Genomic DNA, 15,544 nt, shown 5'->3' on the forward strand with positions numbered 1-15,544 from the left:
GGCCAAGAAGCACATGAAAAGCTGCTCAACATCACTAATTATTAGAGAAATGCAAATCAAAACTACAGTGAGGTATCATCTCACCCCAGTTAGAATGGGCATCATCAGAAAATCTAAAAACAACAAATGCTGGAGAGGGTGTGTAGAAAAGGGAACTCTCTTGCACTGTTGGTGGGAATGTAAATTGTTACAGCCACTATGGAGAACAGTATGGAGGTTCCTTAAAAAACTAAAAATAGAATTACCATATGACCCAGCAATCCCATTACTGGGCATATACCTGAGAAAACCATAATTCAAAAAGACACATGCACCCCAACGTTCATTGCAGCAGTATTTACAATAGCCAGGTCATGGAAGCAACCTAAATGCCCACCGACAGACAAATGGATAAAGAAGATGCGGCACATATGTACAATGGAATATTACTCAGCCATAAAAAGGAACGAAATTGGGTCATTTGTAGAGACGTGGATGGATCTAGAGACTGTCATACAGAGTGAAGTAAGTCAGAAGGAGAAAAACAAATATCGTATATTAACACATATATGTGGAACCTAAAAAATGGTACACATGAACTGGTTTGCAGAGCTGAAATTGAGACACAGAAGTAGAGAAAAAATGTATGGACACCAAGGGGGGAAAGCAGTGGGGGTGGGGGTGGGGGGGTGATGAATTGGGAGATTGGGATTGACATGTAAACACTGATGTGTATAAAATGGATGACTAATGAGAAAAAAATTTTTTTAAAGAAAAAGAAAGGCTTTTTCATACAACATGGTTCCCAAATGTAAACTGACTTTCTGCTGTATAGACTATGTACTCTGGACTTTAGAGGAAATTGAAAGGATTTGCAAGGGTAATTTCGATTACATATGATTTTTGCCTCACAGACTGTCTTTAGAATCCAACTCGTGCATAAGATGTGACTTCTCTGTGTGTTTGTGGCAGGAGGGTCTGTGACTCCCAGTAGCAGATTCTCAAGGGAGAAAGTGACCCTAAGTTGGCTGGGAAGCACCATTCTAGACAAATCTTACAAGTATTACAATGTTAAAAATGATGAACATGCTGCGGTGATTGTCACTACGTATACGTTTACTGAGCACCTACTGTGTGTGTGTCAGCCATAATTCAAGAATGAATTAGAGAGATCCATGACCCCACGTGGCTCATAGTGCTGTGGGGATAGCGAACCAAGTGTAGCTGGCTGGTTTCTTGGAGGAGGTAGAATATGAGCTGGATCCTAAAGGATGCTAGGGATATTAACAGGTGAAGATGGTAGAAGGGCTTGCCAGGCAGGAGGCAAAGACATAGAGTAAAGAAGGTGGCAGGGCTTGCTTAGAGAATGCTTAGGTGTGACTGGAGTACAGGCTGATTTGTGGGATGAGCAGACGTAGATCCTGGCTATGGATACCTTCCATGTCAGCCGGGATACAAACTCTCCTCTCTGTCCCTATTTTCCCAACTCATTCAGCCCTTTCTCTCTGCCAGCACCCATTCCAGGGCTGAATACCTATGGATGCTTGGAAGAGGGAGACCCTTAACCTAGATAAAAGCAAGACAGACTTGGATTCCTGTCCTAGTTCATCTACTATCCATATATGTGACCTTGGGCAAGACCCTTCCTCTCTCTGAACCTCAGTCTCTTCATCTCTAAAATGGGAATAGTGATACTTCTCCTGCCAATAGTACCTGGTAGGGTGTTTGGCACTTAGTGGGAGCTCATTGCATGTTAGTTGAACTGGGCTTTTGGAGGGCATCAAATGAGGTGGTAGATGGTTGCGTGATGAGGAAGAAAGACCAAAGATGGCCTCAAAGCCCTGTGTTATTGCCATGGTCACTGACCTTGAGCTGCTCTCACTCCAACCAGAGGCAGCAAACTCTCAGCCCTCTCTCTTCATGCCAAGCTCCCACTGCTGCAGAGGAGACAGGAGGGAGATTCATCAATTGCCTGGACTGATGCCAGACTTTGGAAGTCTCCCAGTGCATGCTAATGCCATCGACCTCGCTAGGATGTGCTGGGTTTTCAAACAAGTTTATTTGACTCTGATTCACCTCTGAAGAAAAGAAAGGTTACATTATTGCTATGAAGAAATACCAAGAACAAAGTCATCCAAACAACAACAATTCTTCCCAGGCTTCAACTTTCCCAACTTCTGTTTACGTTTAGGTGACGTGCCCTTCTTAGAGAGGCCACCATCCACTTACTTGATTAACAAATGCTCACTTTGAGCAGACCCTGAGCCAGGCCCTGAGAGCACCAAGAGAACACAGAGCAGACCCTGTGCTAAAGAAGCTCCTGGTCTAGGGGCAGGAAAAGGGCAGAGCTATGGACACAGACAACTGGGTGTGATGGGCCGTAGGATGGGGTAGCCCAGAGTGCTGTGAGAGCCAGAGAAGGGAACGCTCACTAGCCTGAGGTGGGAAAGGCCAAAGAGGTTTTAAATGTACCAGACCAACCTAAGTGTCCATCATCGGATGAATGGATAAAGAAGATGTGGCACATATATACAATGGAATATTACTCTGCCATAAAAAGAAACGAAATTGAGTTATTTGTAGTGAGGTAGATGGACCTAGAGTCTGTCATACAGAGTGAAGTAAGTCAGAAAGAGAAAGACAAATACCGTATGCTAACACATATATATGGAATCTAAGGGGAAAAAAATGTCATGGAGAACCTAGGGGTAAGACAGGAATAAAGACACAGACCTACTAGAGAATGGACTTGAGGATATGGGGAGTGGGAAGGGTAAGCTGTGACGAAGCGAGAGAGAGGCACGGACATATATACACTACCAAACGTAAGGTAGATAGCTGGTGGGAAGCAGCCACATAGCACGGGGAGGTCAGCTCGGTGGTTTGTGACCGCCTGGGGGGGTGGGATAGGGAGGGTGGGAGGGAGGGAGACGCAAGAGGGAGGAGATATGGGAACAAATGTATATGTATAACTGATTCACTTTGTTATAAAGCAAAAACTAACACACCATTGTAAAGCAATTATACTCCAATAAAGATGTAAAAAAAAAAAAAAAGGTACCAGACCCTCTACAGGCTGGGCCCGACTGCGGCCACAGTGCTTCTTTCTCTGCACCTGCCCACATCCTCTGCATCACCACGCCAATGACCTGCAGCCTTTCATCTGCTCCAGGCCATTTCATGCAATCACACCCATGATAAAGTATGTAAAATGAGGCTTGGGAACCGATGAGTGAAGCCTCTTCCTGAAGAGGATTCAGACAAGGTCTCATAGGGAGATGCTTGAGTTGGCTCTTGGAATGAGTAGGAGTTCACCCAAGGAGTCGTCCAGGGGTTCCTCGTGGCATGTGGGTAGGAAAGAAAGCATGTACAGGGGATGGTACAGAGTTCATTGTAACTGGAGCACAAGAGGAGCGTGGGGGAATGTGGGAGTTGAGGCTGGGGGCAGGGAAAAGGTAGCCGAGGGCCTTGGTCGCCAAGCTAAAGAGTTAGGACTTTATCCTGTAGGTGATAGGAGCCCTTTGTGGATTGTAAGCAGGGTAGTGACTTGATCAACCCTCAAAATGACCCCAGGGTCCTTGAAGTAGGTCCAGAAGAGGCCAGATTTCTACAAACTGAAGGAGAAAATGCTGAAATCGGACTAAAATGCAGAAAGTGCATTCCAGGCCCCAACAGAGGCTCAGCCAGTGCGTAATAGCTCCTCCTGCTATAGCCTGTGGGGGGCCAGGACCTCCCAAGGTCACCTTTCCTGATGGCCTTCGATGTCTCCAGCATTTCTCCCCCACTCTTCTAAACCATCGCCTTTCATCAGGTTCTGTGCCAAGGACAGATTTGATGGCGAGCAAATGGCCCGCTGGAGAAATGAAATGCTTGTGTTTCTTCAGCAGGGAAAGCTGTTGGGGTTTTTTATTATCATTATTACTATTTTTCTCTGAGCCACACAAGTGGCAGAACATAATAATATCATTTATTCTAACTCACTCTTGCAAATCAGAACTTTTTAATATTTTCCTTTCAAATGAAAATGCCATTTATCATTATCAAATGAAGTGCTAATGAAAACAACATGTGTAAGAAACACATTCACACAGCAGAGCGTGATGGAGCACCTTGTCAGCAGTCCATAGTCTCGCCGTTAATTTGATTTCTGCCAAAAATCACTTAAGTGAGACTTGGAGATTTTTTTCTTAATGCTCCAGGCCCTTCTACCGAGGCCTGCTTATTCCCCTCTCCTGAGAAGGCTCTGAAATCCCGAGCCTGTTTTAATCTGACTTTTAATGGAACTCCATTGATTGCATGAGGGACATGTACATGTTGGGGAGATGGGGTTACACGCGCCTGTCTGTGTGTTATTGCTCATTTATTTCACCCAACACGTATTTGGCTGGTGGACTTTGGCTGCGTCCTTGTTTAGGTACGTGTGTGTTTGTGTACTTCAATCTGGGTGTGCCTCTGTAGGTGAGGCCTACAGAGGTGTGTCTGTGTCCTTAAATCACGCGGATAGTAATTATGTCTATTCATTCCCCATTCAGGCCCAGCATCCCGCCTATTGCCTGACACATGGTAGGCACTCAATAAATATTTGTTAAATGAACGTTAAGTGGATGTGCCCACATGTCTTCACGAGGCCTGTGTTTTTGTCTGTATGGGCTCATATCCGTGTGACTTACTTGTGTGGGACCTTCGGGGTAGGAGCTATCCCTAATCTATGGTGCTTCATACAGTGCCTGGCACACAGAAGGCACTCAGTAATTATTTGTTGAGTGAATATGTCTGTGGGTTTCCACATATGTTTTTTTTAATCAAGGTAAAATTTGCATAATATAAAATTCATCAATTTCAGTCGCACTTCGTACACATTCACAATATTGTACAATCATCGCCTCCATTCTAGTTCCAGAACATTTTCATCATCCCGAAAAGAAACCTTGTACTCATTGAGCAGTCACTCCGCATTCCCCTCCCCCGAGCCCCGGGCAAACACTAGTCTGCTTTCTGTCTCTACGGATTTACCTATTCTTGATATTTCCTATAAATACAATCACATAACTTTTTGTGCCTGGCTCCTTTCACTTAGCATAATATTTTCGAGGTTGTCCATGTATGTTTTTACATCTGTGTGTATTTAAGTCATAGATGTGTGTTTACGTGTGGGATATTTGGCACCACTGCTGTGTCCCTTGCATAGGGCGTGACAATGAACAGCTGGGCAATGAGGAAGACTTCGTTTGCCATTCCTCCATCCCCTTTCCTGCCTGGTACCACCAAGCCTTTACGTAGTCGATTCCTCAGCCCAGATCACCTTTCCTCACTCCCACCTCTGCTATTGCCAGGCTACTCTGAATGATTCCTTGGTGATCTGTCCAAGTGTTATCTACTCCAGGCAGCCTTTCCTGACCCCAGGCTGGGTTGCAAGATCCTCCTCTGGTCTCCCACTGCCCCTGTGCTTTCTTTGGTCACTACCCTGCCCCACTGTGCAGTCACTGTCAGTCTACTTGTCTCTCTCCCTCTACTGGATCATGGCCTCCTAAAGGACAGGGGCTGTATCTTCTTCACCTTTGCAGTGCCAGTGCTTAGCATGTCTAGCTTAGAGTGAGTAGCCCATAAGTGTCGGTTAAAAGAATAAATGGCTTTTTAGTAAAAGACATTCCACGTAGAGAGAACAGCCTGTACGAAAGCCCTGAGGCATGAGAGGATGCGTTCATTTTCAAAAACTGCAGCAGTTTGGTATGACTTGAACCCTGGTGTGTGTGAATGAGGAGGAAAGTGAGAATTTTTATAAGAAGCAAGAAGTGGGAATGGGTCTATTATGAACCACTCTGAAGACAGTGGGAAGTCCCAGGAAGGTTTAAGCAAGGGCATGACATGGTCAGATTTATGCGCTAGAATAATCCATCTAGTTATTAGGGGCAGGACGGCTTGGAGAGGACCAGAATGCATGAGGGTGGACCATTTAGGAGACTGTTGCAGAAATAGGCAAGTAACAGTACTCACTTAGTCCAGAGTGGTGGTAGTGGAACTGGAAACAGGGACTTGAGCAGTGCTCAGCAAAGTGTGGTCTGTGAACTGGGGCTGGTCCGTGAGCTAAAACCAGTCCATAATGACAGAAGTACAAAAAGGGAAAGGTGAGAGTAGGGACTTAGAAACCTTTATAGCAATTTGATATTGCTGAGACGTTTTTATTATATTTTACAAGAGTGTTGGTCCAAAACATAGCAGAAATGGAAAAATAAAAGGTCCTTCACCACAGATAGTTTAGAGGACATGCTAATGAGTGGGGCATGTTAGGGAGTGGCAGAGAGGAAGCAGGGATGTCCCCTGAAAGACTCTCAATGACACAGGCCGTGTCTGAAGCACCTCTGTGTGCTCAAGACCCCTTGGGGAGGAAAGGAAGTCCCAGGGTTCATCGGGAATTGATGCTCCTGAACAATGCCAAGGCTCCCACAGAATGCCAGGAAAGGTATCTTAGTCTGTTTGTGCTGCTATAACAAAATACCAGACTGGGCGGCTTAAACAACAACAAAAAATTATTTCTCACAGTTCTGGAGGCTGACAAGTCTGAGATCAAGGCATTGGCAGATTTGGTGTCTGGTGAGAGCCTGCTTCCTGGTTCATAGAGAGTCATCTTCTTGCTGTGACCTCACATGGAGGAAGGGGCAAGCGAGCCCTCTGGGGTCTCTTTTATAAGGTCACTAAGCTCATTCATGAGGGCTCTGCCTCATGATCTAATCACTTCCCAAAGGCCCCACCTCCAAATATCATCACATTGGGGGTTAGTTTTTCAAAGTATGAATCTTGGGGTGACACAAATATTCAATCTATATAAAAAGGGAGGACAAAAAAGCTGGACCCAGAAAGAAAATGGGATCTTAGTCTAGGTGGTCAGGAGGCACAGAGGAGTCCAGCCGTGTTTCCTTCTCCTTTTTCCCCCAGCTTTGGCCTTGCTCTGCTTAAAGGCACAGGACTGTATGAGCTTCTATAGAAACGGGGAGGCATGATGCACTCTCCCTTGTCCCACACTTAATCAGCCACCAAGCACTGCGATCTCAGGAGGCAGTAGAGTGTGAGGTTGAGAGCATGAACTCTGGAGCCAGACTGCCTGACTTTGAATCCTGTCTCCACCACTTACTAGGCATATAACCTGGAATACGACATATACCCCTCTGGGCCTGTTTCTTTGGGTTATTGTGAGAACTAAATGAGTCATATGTCAAGTGCTTAGAACGGTGCTTGGCATATGGTGAGAATTCTGTGTGTTTGCTGTTATGGTTAATGTTATTATATTGGTTGCTTCTACTTCCTCAGTGTCACCCAGGCAAACCTGCCCCTCTTTCCATGCCTTGTTCTACTGCCCCAATCCAGGACACCACCATTTCTCCCCAGACACAGCAGCCTCCTCCTCTGTGGCCTCCATGTCTTCCACCGGATAGTCCTTTGCTCCACTCTGGCCCCAAAGTGCTATTTCTGAACCATGAATCTGGCCAGGTCACTTCCCTGCTTAAAACCCATCAGTGGTGCTCCACCGTCCCCAGGAAGAAATCTAAGCTTGCAGACAGAACTCACAAAGCCCTTCATGAGTCAGCTCTTTCCATCCTCTCACAGCCTCAGCATTTGCCTCAATTGCCTCTGCTCTCTATGCATCAGCCACCTGAGCTCTTCTCAGCTCCCCAAATGGCTTTTGCATATTCTGATCTCTGGACACCATCCCCAACTCCTTTAACAAACCAGATGCTCTGTCTCCTTCAAGCCGCAGCTTCTGAGATGCTGTGCCTGACCCCCCAGGCAGCATTAGGAGCCCATGTTCTGTGTTCCCACAAGCCCTGTGCCTCCTTGACATAGAGCTGACCACACAGTGTTTTCTTCCTGTTTCATATCTGCCTCCCCAGACTTTGAGCTCCTCCAGGGTAGACTCCGGGCCTGACCCATCTGTGTAGATGCTCGACAAACCCACATAAAACGGGATTGAATTGGAACCAGCCCAGTATTGCATTTGAAGAGCCAGAAAGCAGAATAAAGTGGCTGGATCCAACTTCTCTAGGAGACGCTCGTGCGTGGGCAAGGGGAGCATGAGATGTTCTTTTCTCACGCCGTCCTCTTCCTGCTGCCAACCCCCTCCCAGCCGCGTGAGTCTCGTGAGTTGACTCCAGATGGGATGGGCTTGGCAGTGGTTGCCTGGCTGTGTGCCCTCCAGCCGTGGGCGCCCAGGAAACACTTGCTGAAAGGAGCTGAGCACCACCCAAGCAGTCCAGCCCTCCAACTCCTACCATAGGTCATCGGAGGCAGGAGCAGGTGGCAAGCAGAAGGTAGGTCACCTGAATCTACAATGTCTCTATGAAATGGAGTCAATAATCCCTACTGTAATGGCCGTCAGGGGCAGTCAAGGAGGTCACAGATGTGGACACATAATGGGCACTTTCTACTCTTGCTAAACCCCTGTTAACTTTCTTGGTATCACAGAGGGAAACTGAGGTGAAGAGAGTGAGGAAAAGCACAACTTTGGGTAGGATCCCACTTCAGCAGCATAGATAGGAAGGTTCTCTGCAATGTACAATATCTTCCAAGGACCTGGCCTGTTTTTAAAAACCCCCGTGGGTGGTAAACTTGGGCACTGATTCATAATGTTTAGGAAGCAGAGATAAGCAGTTCAGGAAACATAGGGTTGTATGTATATGGAAGGGAAGTGAACTGAAACACTCTTGCCGACAAGAGCTAACATTTATAGAGAGTACTTACTACGGACAGGGACTGTGTTAAGTGCTTTATGTGTATAATCTTATTTAAACCTCACACTAGCCCTAAAAGGATGGTATTATTATTATTATTATTATTATTATTATTCCCTTTTTTACAGATGAGAAAACTAAGATAGAGGGAGTTAAGTAAGTTGCCCAAGGACCCATTAATGCAGAGCCAGGATCTGAACCCAAATCTATCTGATTCCCAAGCCCTTGCTCTTTCCATCCTGCATTGGATGTTGTCATTGGTCTTCAGCCCTACACCTGCTGTTCTATACTCTTCTGTGCACCATTAGGGCTGGAAACCTGAGAACTACATTTTTCAAGGCTCCATGCCAGCTGGGTTCCAGTCTGGTTCTGCAGTTGGAAGGCACACATGAGCCATAAGAAGACAGGAAGAAAATTGAAGCCATTTTCAGCTTCCATCACTGCGAGAGTATGAACTCTTGGACTCCAGGAGCTGTACTGACATCGGTTCCATGAGTGTCTGCAGGGGTGCAGCCTCTACTCTCCCCCTTTTACTTCTCCAGACTGAGGAGCAGTAATGGCTTCCTTTCAGTAACTGATTTCTGGGGAGCAACCCCTTTAATCCCCTTTTACTCTCCAGCCCATCCAATAGTTCTGTAACAAAGTCTCTCTGCTTAAAATATCTAGAGGGGTTTGCTTCTCGACTAGACACCTGCTGACACGGTATTGCTCTTAGTACTCCTTTAATCAGAATGAATAACCAGTTAGATATAGAATCAAGGTATCAGCCGAGCAGGCTGAAGGCTAAGCTGAGGGCTCTGGCAGACAATGGAGGTCCATCAGGGAAACTGAGGCAAGCATCCACTGGGCCAACACCAAGAAAGGAGGTTGCAGGTCAGAGGGCTCCCAGCAGGTATCCAGCATGCTAGGCTCAGGCTGCGAGCCTAATTCCAGAACCCACCCACTACTGAGGCTGAGCCCCAAAGCATCGCACCAGAATCAGGATGGCTCAGGGCCTGAGTGCCTTGGGGCTGGCAGCTGAGCAGGGTAGGAGATGAAAAGCCAACAGAGTATCTTCTCCCAGCCTCCACTACCCCTAGACACTCACATAGTCTGGGTTGACTGTTCCCTTCCTTTGGGAACTTGACTGAGAACAAGCTTTGGAAATTTTACAAACCTGAGTCCACATTCCTGACCAGCTAGTGCTGTTAATCACTTACTTATAGCCCCTACACCACCCTAGCCAAGAACTCCTTGTTTATAAAATGGGGACTGTCATGCCCACTGCACAAGTGTGAGGATTAAGGGAGATAACGTATGTGAAGTACGTAGCTCAGCTCCTGGCCAGTTGCGGATGCTACTGTGCATTCCCACTCCTTCTTACACTTCCTAATAAGCTCCCTTATTTCCTTATTTAACATACCCTGTATGTGTGTCTCTCAAGCTCCATTATAAGGTCTGAGAAAGTAAAGACCGAGTTGTATGTAGCCTTCCTTGCCTTACTCAGAGCACCTAGTTCATTTTAAAATAATCATATGTCTTTAATAATAAATAAACCTTCACATTCATAAAAAATAAAATGAAGATGGGGAAAGAGAAATGAGGTTCCTCCATTCAGCCTGAATATGGTACACTGAGAAAGACTGCATCTCTAGGATCTGCTCAGTTTATTTTAATACAATTATTGCTCTTTCCCCACCTTTCTCTTTCCTTCCCTCTCTTCCTTTCTCCCACAAATACTTATTTTCCAAGCTTGGAAACACAAAGATAAATAAGATATACTCGGAGGGGTCCAGTTTCTAATGGGGGAGACATAGTGTAGACAGATGTCCACAACACATGGGTGCATATATGGTGCATTGAGATACATGCCCACAGCAGAGACCAGCGCCATGACAGAGGGAAGCACAGTAGTGTGGAGGCCACAGAGGACACCTGAGCATCCAGAGGAGGTTCTCTGGAAACTTACTCATGGGCTGGATCTTAACAGTAAAGTGGAAAAGAGCCACTTGCCAGGGGAGGAGTGAGAATATACAGTAAAAGGAGTACAGCCACCAGAGTCAAGCAGACTGCGGTTCAGAGTCTTCTCAGCTGTGTGGCCCAGAGTGACTCATGTACCCTCTATGGAACTCAGTTTCCTGTTCTGTAAAGTGGGGTAATAATAGCTGCAGAAAACTTTATCATGGGTTTAATGGCAATACAGAAAGGACCTGGCATAAAGTAGGTGTCAGTGGATATTAGGTCCGTCCCACCAAACACCACTGGGACGATGGCCTTTCCTAAAAGAGATGGGAGCTCAAAGCTAGAAGTGTGTGTAGCCAAGACACCTCTTGAATAAGCTTTGCTGTCGTTCTACACATGCAGAACCACTCCACACCTTCCGCAGTGGCTCTCCTTCTGAACAGAGCTTATTGCTAATTATAAAACAAAAAACAGTGGATAATGAAGAATACAATCACTGCCCCCAACTCCAACACACACAGCCCTGAGGTTAGAACCACTCAGAACACAGTCAGGCCAAGAGACTCCCCAGATTTCGGTGAGCCACTCTCAGCTCACACCTCCTCTGCTTTTTTAGATTTGGGACACACAGCTCAAGCAAAAAACATCCCTGACTTTTTTCCTTCCTTTTCAAACTGAACAAGTGCCTGAACTTGTCAAACATAAATGCAAAATTACGAAAAAACAATCATAAGTGAAAACTCCGGTTATTAAAATGTATGGAGACTAATTATTGATCTGATGATATGCTGAATAAAAAGAAAGCGACACGCTTGGATAAAGAGGAATCTTTTAAAGTCATAAATATGTATGTGTTTATTTTCCTCATCTACACTGGAAGCTGCGGTAGGGCTGTATAGCCTAACAGATTAGAGGGGGTGACAATGACATGTTAAGCCTGCCGTGTGGTGTCTCTCTGCTCAGACTTATTAATTTCTGCCAAATTAAAACAAGGGCACCCCCACCACCATGGCACACAGGGATGTGTAATGTAAATATGGAATGCCATCAGGAAGACTTTGCTGGGGGAGCCTGCACACTGGCCTCAAGTGGTTTCAAAGGAGACTGCTGGCATTCCCCACAGAAGGTGCTGCCAGGAGGGGTAGCCCCTTGGTTCTATTCCTGGAAGGGTGTTCCTCTGCACCAGCCCTGGCTTTCCCCCACAGACAGTCCTTGAACCTACCCACCCACCCCCCATGTCACACCACTGCCCTGCGACTCCCTTCCAAAAGGATTGCCACCTCTCTGAACCTTGGTTTTCCCATCTGCAAACTGGGTCTTCTGGTACCAGGAGACTTAGTATAATGGTGAGGGGCTGAGACTCCATCCAGAGTCAGGAAGACCCCACATTCTAACTGCGTGATCCTGAGCTGTCTAACCTCTCTGAGTCTCTGTTTCATCAGTTAAATGGGGAAACGACAGTCATGTTAACCTGAATGGGATTGTCTGAGAATCAAAAACTACAATACACGAAAAGCACTTAGTCGGAGCCAGGCTACATAGTAGATCCTCAATAATTTGTCAGCTATTGTTGTTATTATTGCCTTCCTCACAGTTAAATTAAACCACGTAAAATATGTGAAAGCAATAAATATGATGCCTCTTCAAAATATCTTCTCAAATTTAAAAGAATGGCTCTACCGTCACTCCCTCAAAAAGACCTCACAGCTCACAGATATATCGGCCAGGCTGGCTGACCTCTGATTGTCAGGTCTGGGTCCCAGGACTTAGCATAAGGCCCAGCCCAGGAAAATGAGCGGAATAGCTAAAATTTACCAGACATTTGCTCTCTGGAAGGCTCTGGGCTAACCAACTCACAAACACAATCTCACTGAATCTAATAGTACTTCATAAGGTAAGAAGAAGCACCACATAGTTTTATGTAGGTTCAGAGAAGTCAAGTCCCTTACCAGAATTCACACAGCTGGTGAGCAGTGGATCCTGATCAGACCCTGTGTCTTTCTTCCCCAGAGCTTTAATCACTTCAGAGCCTAACCTTAACCACAACTTCTTAGAGGGGAGGGAGGGAGGAAGGAGGAGAAACTGCTTCACTCACCCCTCTCAGCTTTGACTAGGGCAGGGACACTTGTAGGGAAGCTGTTTCTAGCGTCCAAATGAAATGTGACCACAGCGTCAGCAGTTGCGGGTGAGGGGAGAGCAGGTAGTGGAATGGAGAGATATTTCAGAAGGGGCAACTTCAGGATTTGTTCACTTGCTAAGTAAGGGAGTGCTGAGGGAGAGGGATGGAGGGATGAGTAGCTAGTAGTGCTGCTGTCAGAAACGTGGACTGATCATCACTGTCGTCATCATTGATAGAGAGAAGTAATTTCATGCCAGGCACCGTACTAAGTGCTTTACATACATGATCTCATTCGGGTCTCACAGCGAGCAGCTCTATAAGAAGGTATTATTATCCCCATTTTATAGATGAGAATATGAAGGCTTCCAAGCAATAGCTTATTTGGGACACTTTACATTGAAAATGACTCGAACTTTATAAAATAAATATTTTACCAGCCCCTTTTAACCATGAAATATATTCCCTGGCTACTCAGTCCCTCCCCCTGACATAAAGAGGTTGGGATGTCCTATGCCCCTACTTTTGCCCCACAGTCACAATCCCCCAGCATCCTGGGACCTGACTGTCCCTCCTAAAGTGTTCCTCAGGCACCTCTCCCAGCAAGTTTAGCAAGCCCACCTACAAACAGAGCTTGAAGGCATCCAGGAGTTCTCAAAGGGGACAGGCAGTCAGCGTCTCCCCACTGATGTACCCAAATTTCTGATGTCCACCCAATGTCTACATTCCACTGTTCCTGAATCCCCAAGTTTCCCACCCCACTGGATCAAGGACTCACTCTGCAGCCTGGGCGTCAGGCTCACAGCTACTTGGAGCCCTGGTCCCTGGAGAGCTATCACAATTGGGTAAATGCAGCAGTTCTTTTGAAGGAGTAAGTTGAGGGCACTTAGCAAATCAACTTCCTAATGAATCTTTTCAGGTCTGGATGGAAGCTGTTCCGTTACTATGGAACTTGGCTTGATTTGGAAATTAATGTGGTAATTTACAGCCACTCTGCCAGGCAAGAAGATTAAAGAAGAGGGAGAGAGAGAATGAGGGGAGAGAGATGTGCAGTGGCAGAGCCTCAAGAGACACCAGCCTGGGGCATGTCTGGAGAGCTGGGCCACACACACTGGTACACTAGGGTGGCTTCTGCCAGGCTGGGCCCACGTGGGTCACAGGCAGAGAAAGACACTCCTCAAAGCATATCCGAAGATTGATGTCCTAACTCCTCTTCAGGGATGTGAGAGAGAGATAGACAGAAAGAGAGAGAGAGAGAGGGAGAGAGAGAGGAGGGATGGGGATGGGGGAGGAAGGAAGATAGAGATAGATGATAGATAGATAGAGAGATAGACAGATTTTTTTCATTGCTGTGTTTCTCTAACTTCCAGGATTTACTTCCCAGTATCGCTATTTTTGTCATGTCCATAAGTCACCAATACCATTATTTAATTTATATTTTTCTTTAAATTTATTTGTTTTTTATCTTAAATAAATTTTATATCATGTCATAAATGGAAAATCAATATTACATACCAGGAAGAGAAAAGTAAATGTAAAATTAATTACATTGAAAACAAAATTATTACATTTTAGACAGGCCCTTGCTTGCTAGAGGTTCTGAGTCTGAAGCCTGCCTTCTATTTGGGAAAAAGCAAGTCTTAGACGCTCAAGACATATTAGTGTGAAACCAAGGTGTATGTACCTCTTGATGTAATCAGACAGATTGGAAGAGAAGTTAAATGGAATCCACTTTCTCAACGTATGAGTTCAGTGCTGTTTAATGCAATGACCTTTGCAGTTTACTTATTTAACAAATAAACAACAAATGTTATTTATAATATATATGTCATAACATATATTTGTTATAACAAATAAAAAATTTAACAAATAGTAAATGTTTACATAGCACATACTATGTGTCAGAGGCTGTTCTAAAAGATTTAATTGACTTATTTAATCCATTTAATTCATCTAATAGTCCTATGTGCTTTAGCATTCTTCCCATTTTAGAGAGAAAAAATTGAGGCACACAGAGGTTCAGTAACTTGCAAAAGGTCACCTCAAACCATCTTACATATCACCTAAAATCAAGCATGCTTTGGTGAGTTAGAGTGGCCCAGGCCACTGTCCAGGCCTGAGCTGCAGGCACGTGGCAAGAGATACTGCTCTGGCTCAGAGTTCTGAATAGCTGCCGGCTGACTCCTGCAGGCGGCATCTGTGGGCCGCCCCCATCAGGCGGCTCCTCCAGGGCCCTCTGGGGCTCTCCATCTGACCGTGAGTCTGAGTTCTATGGCCGGTGAGGGAGAGAGAGTTGCATGCTGATCCAGAGAAGAGTTTCCAGAAGGAGAGAAGGGAGTGGATTTTGGGGTGTTTGGTTTTTTTTTAAATAAAGAAATACAACATAAGTCTAAGAGCTGCTGCTTTTCTCTGTTAGCTGTTGGATGTCTCTGAACAGTGCTCTGAGGACCAGACCAGGGCTGCAGCTGGAGATCAGGTGGCTGGATCTGTGTTCCCTGCAGGAGTGGCAGCAGGGGGTGCAGATGGGGCCTGTGGAGAGACGAGGGGCCGTCTGCTGAGGGCTTCTGTGACCAGCTGCCTCTGCAAGTGCAGGCAGGTGCCCTCAAGGGGCCCCACTCCAGCAGTCCCGCCCAGGTTAGCCTGTGCCTGGTTCTGGCCTCGAGGTATAAGATGTGCTGCAACCTTAGCCACAGCCTAGAGTGGATGGTGTGAGCCCTGCATCTTTAATACAATAATAAAAGGGTAGCAGAGGCAACACTTTGGAAATTATTAATGCATTATTTTC

This window comes from Stenella coeruleoalba, assembly GCF_951394435.1.
Source record: "Stenella coeruleoalba genome assembly, chromosome: 1".
NCBI classification, from domain to species: Eukaryota; Metazoa; Chordata; class Mammalia; order Artiodactyla; family Delphinidae; genus Stenella; species Stenella coeruleoalba.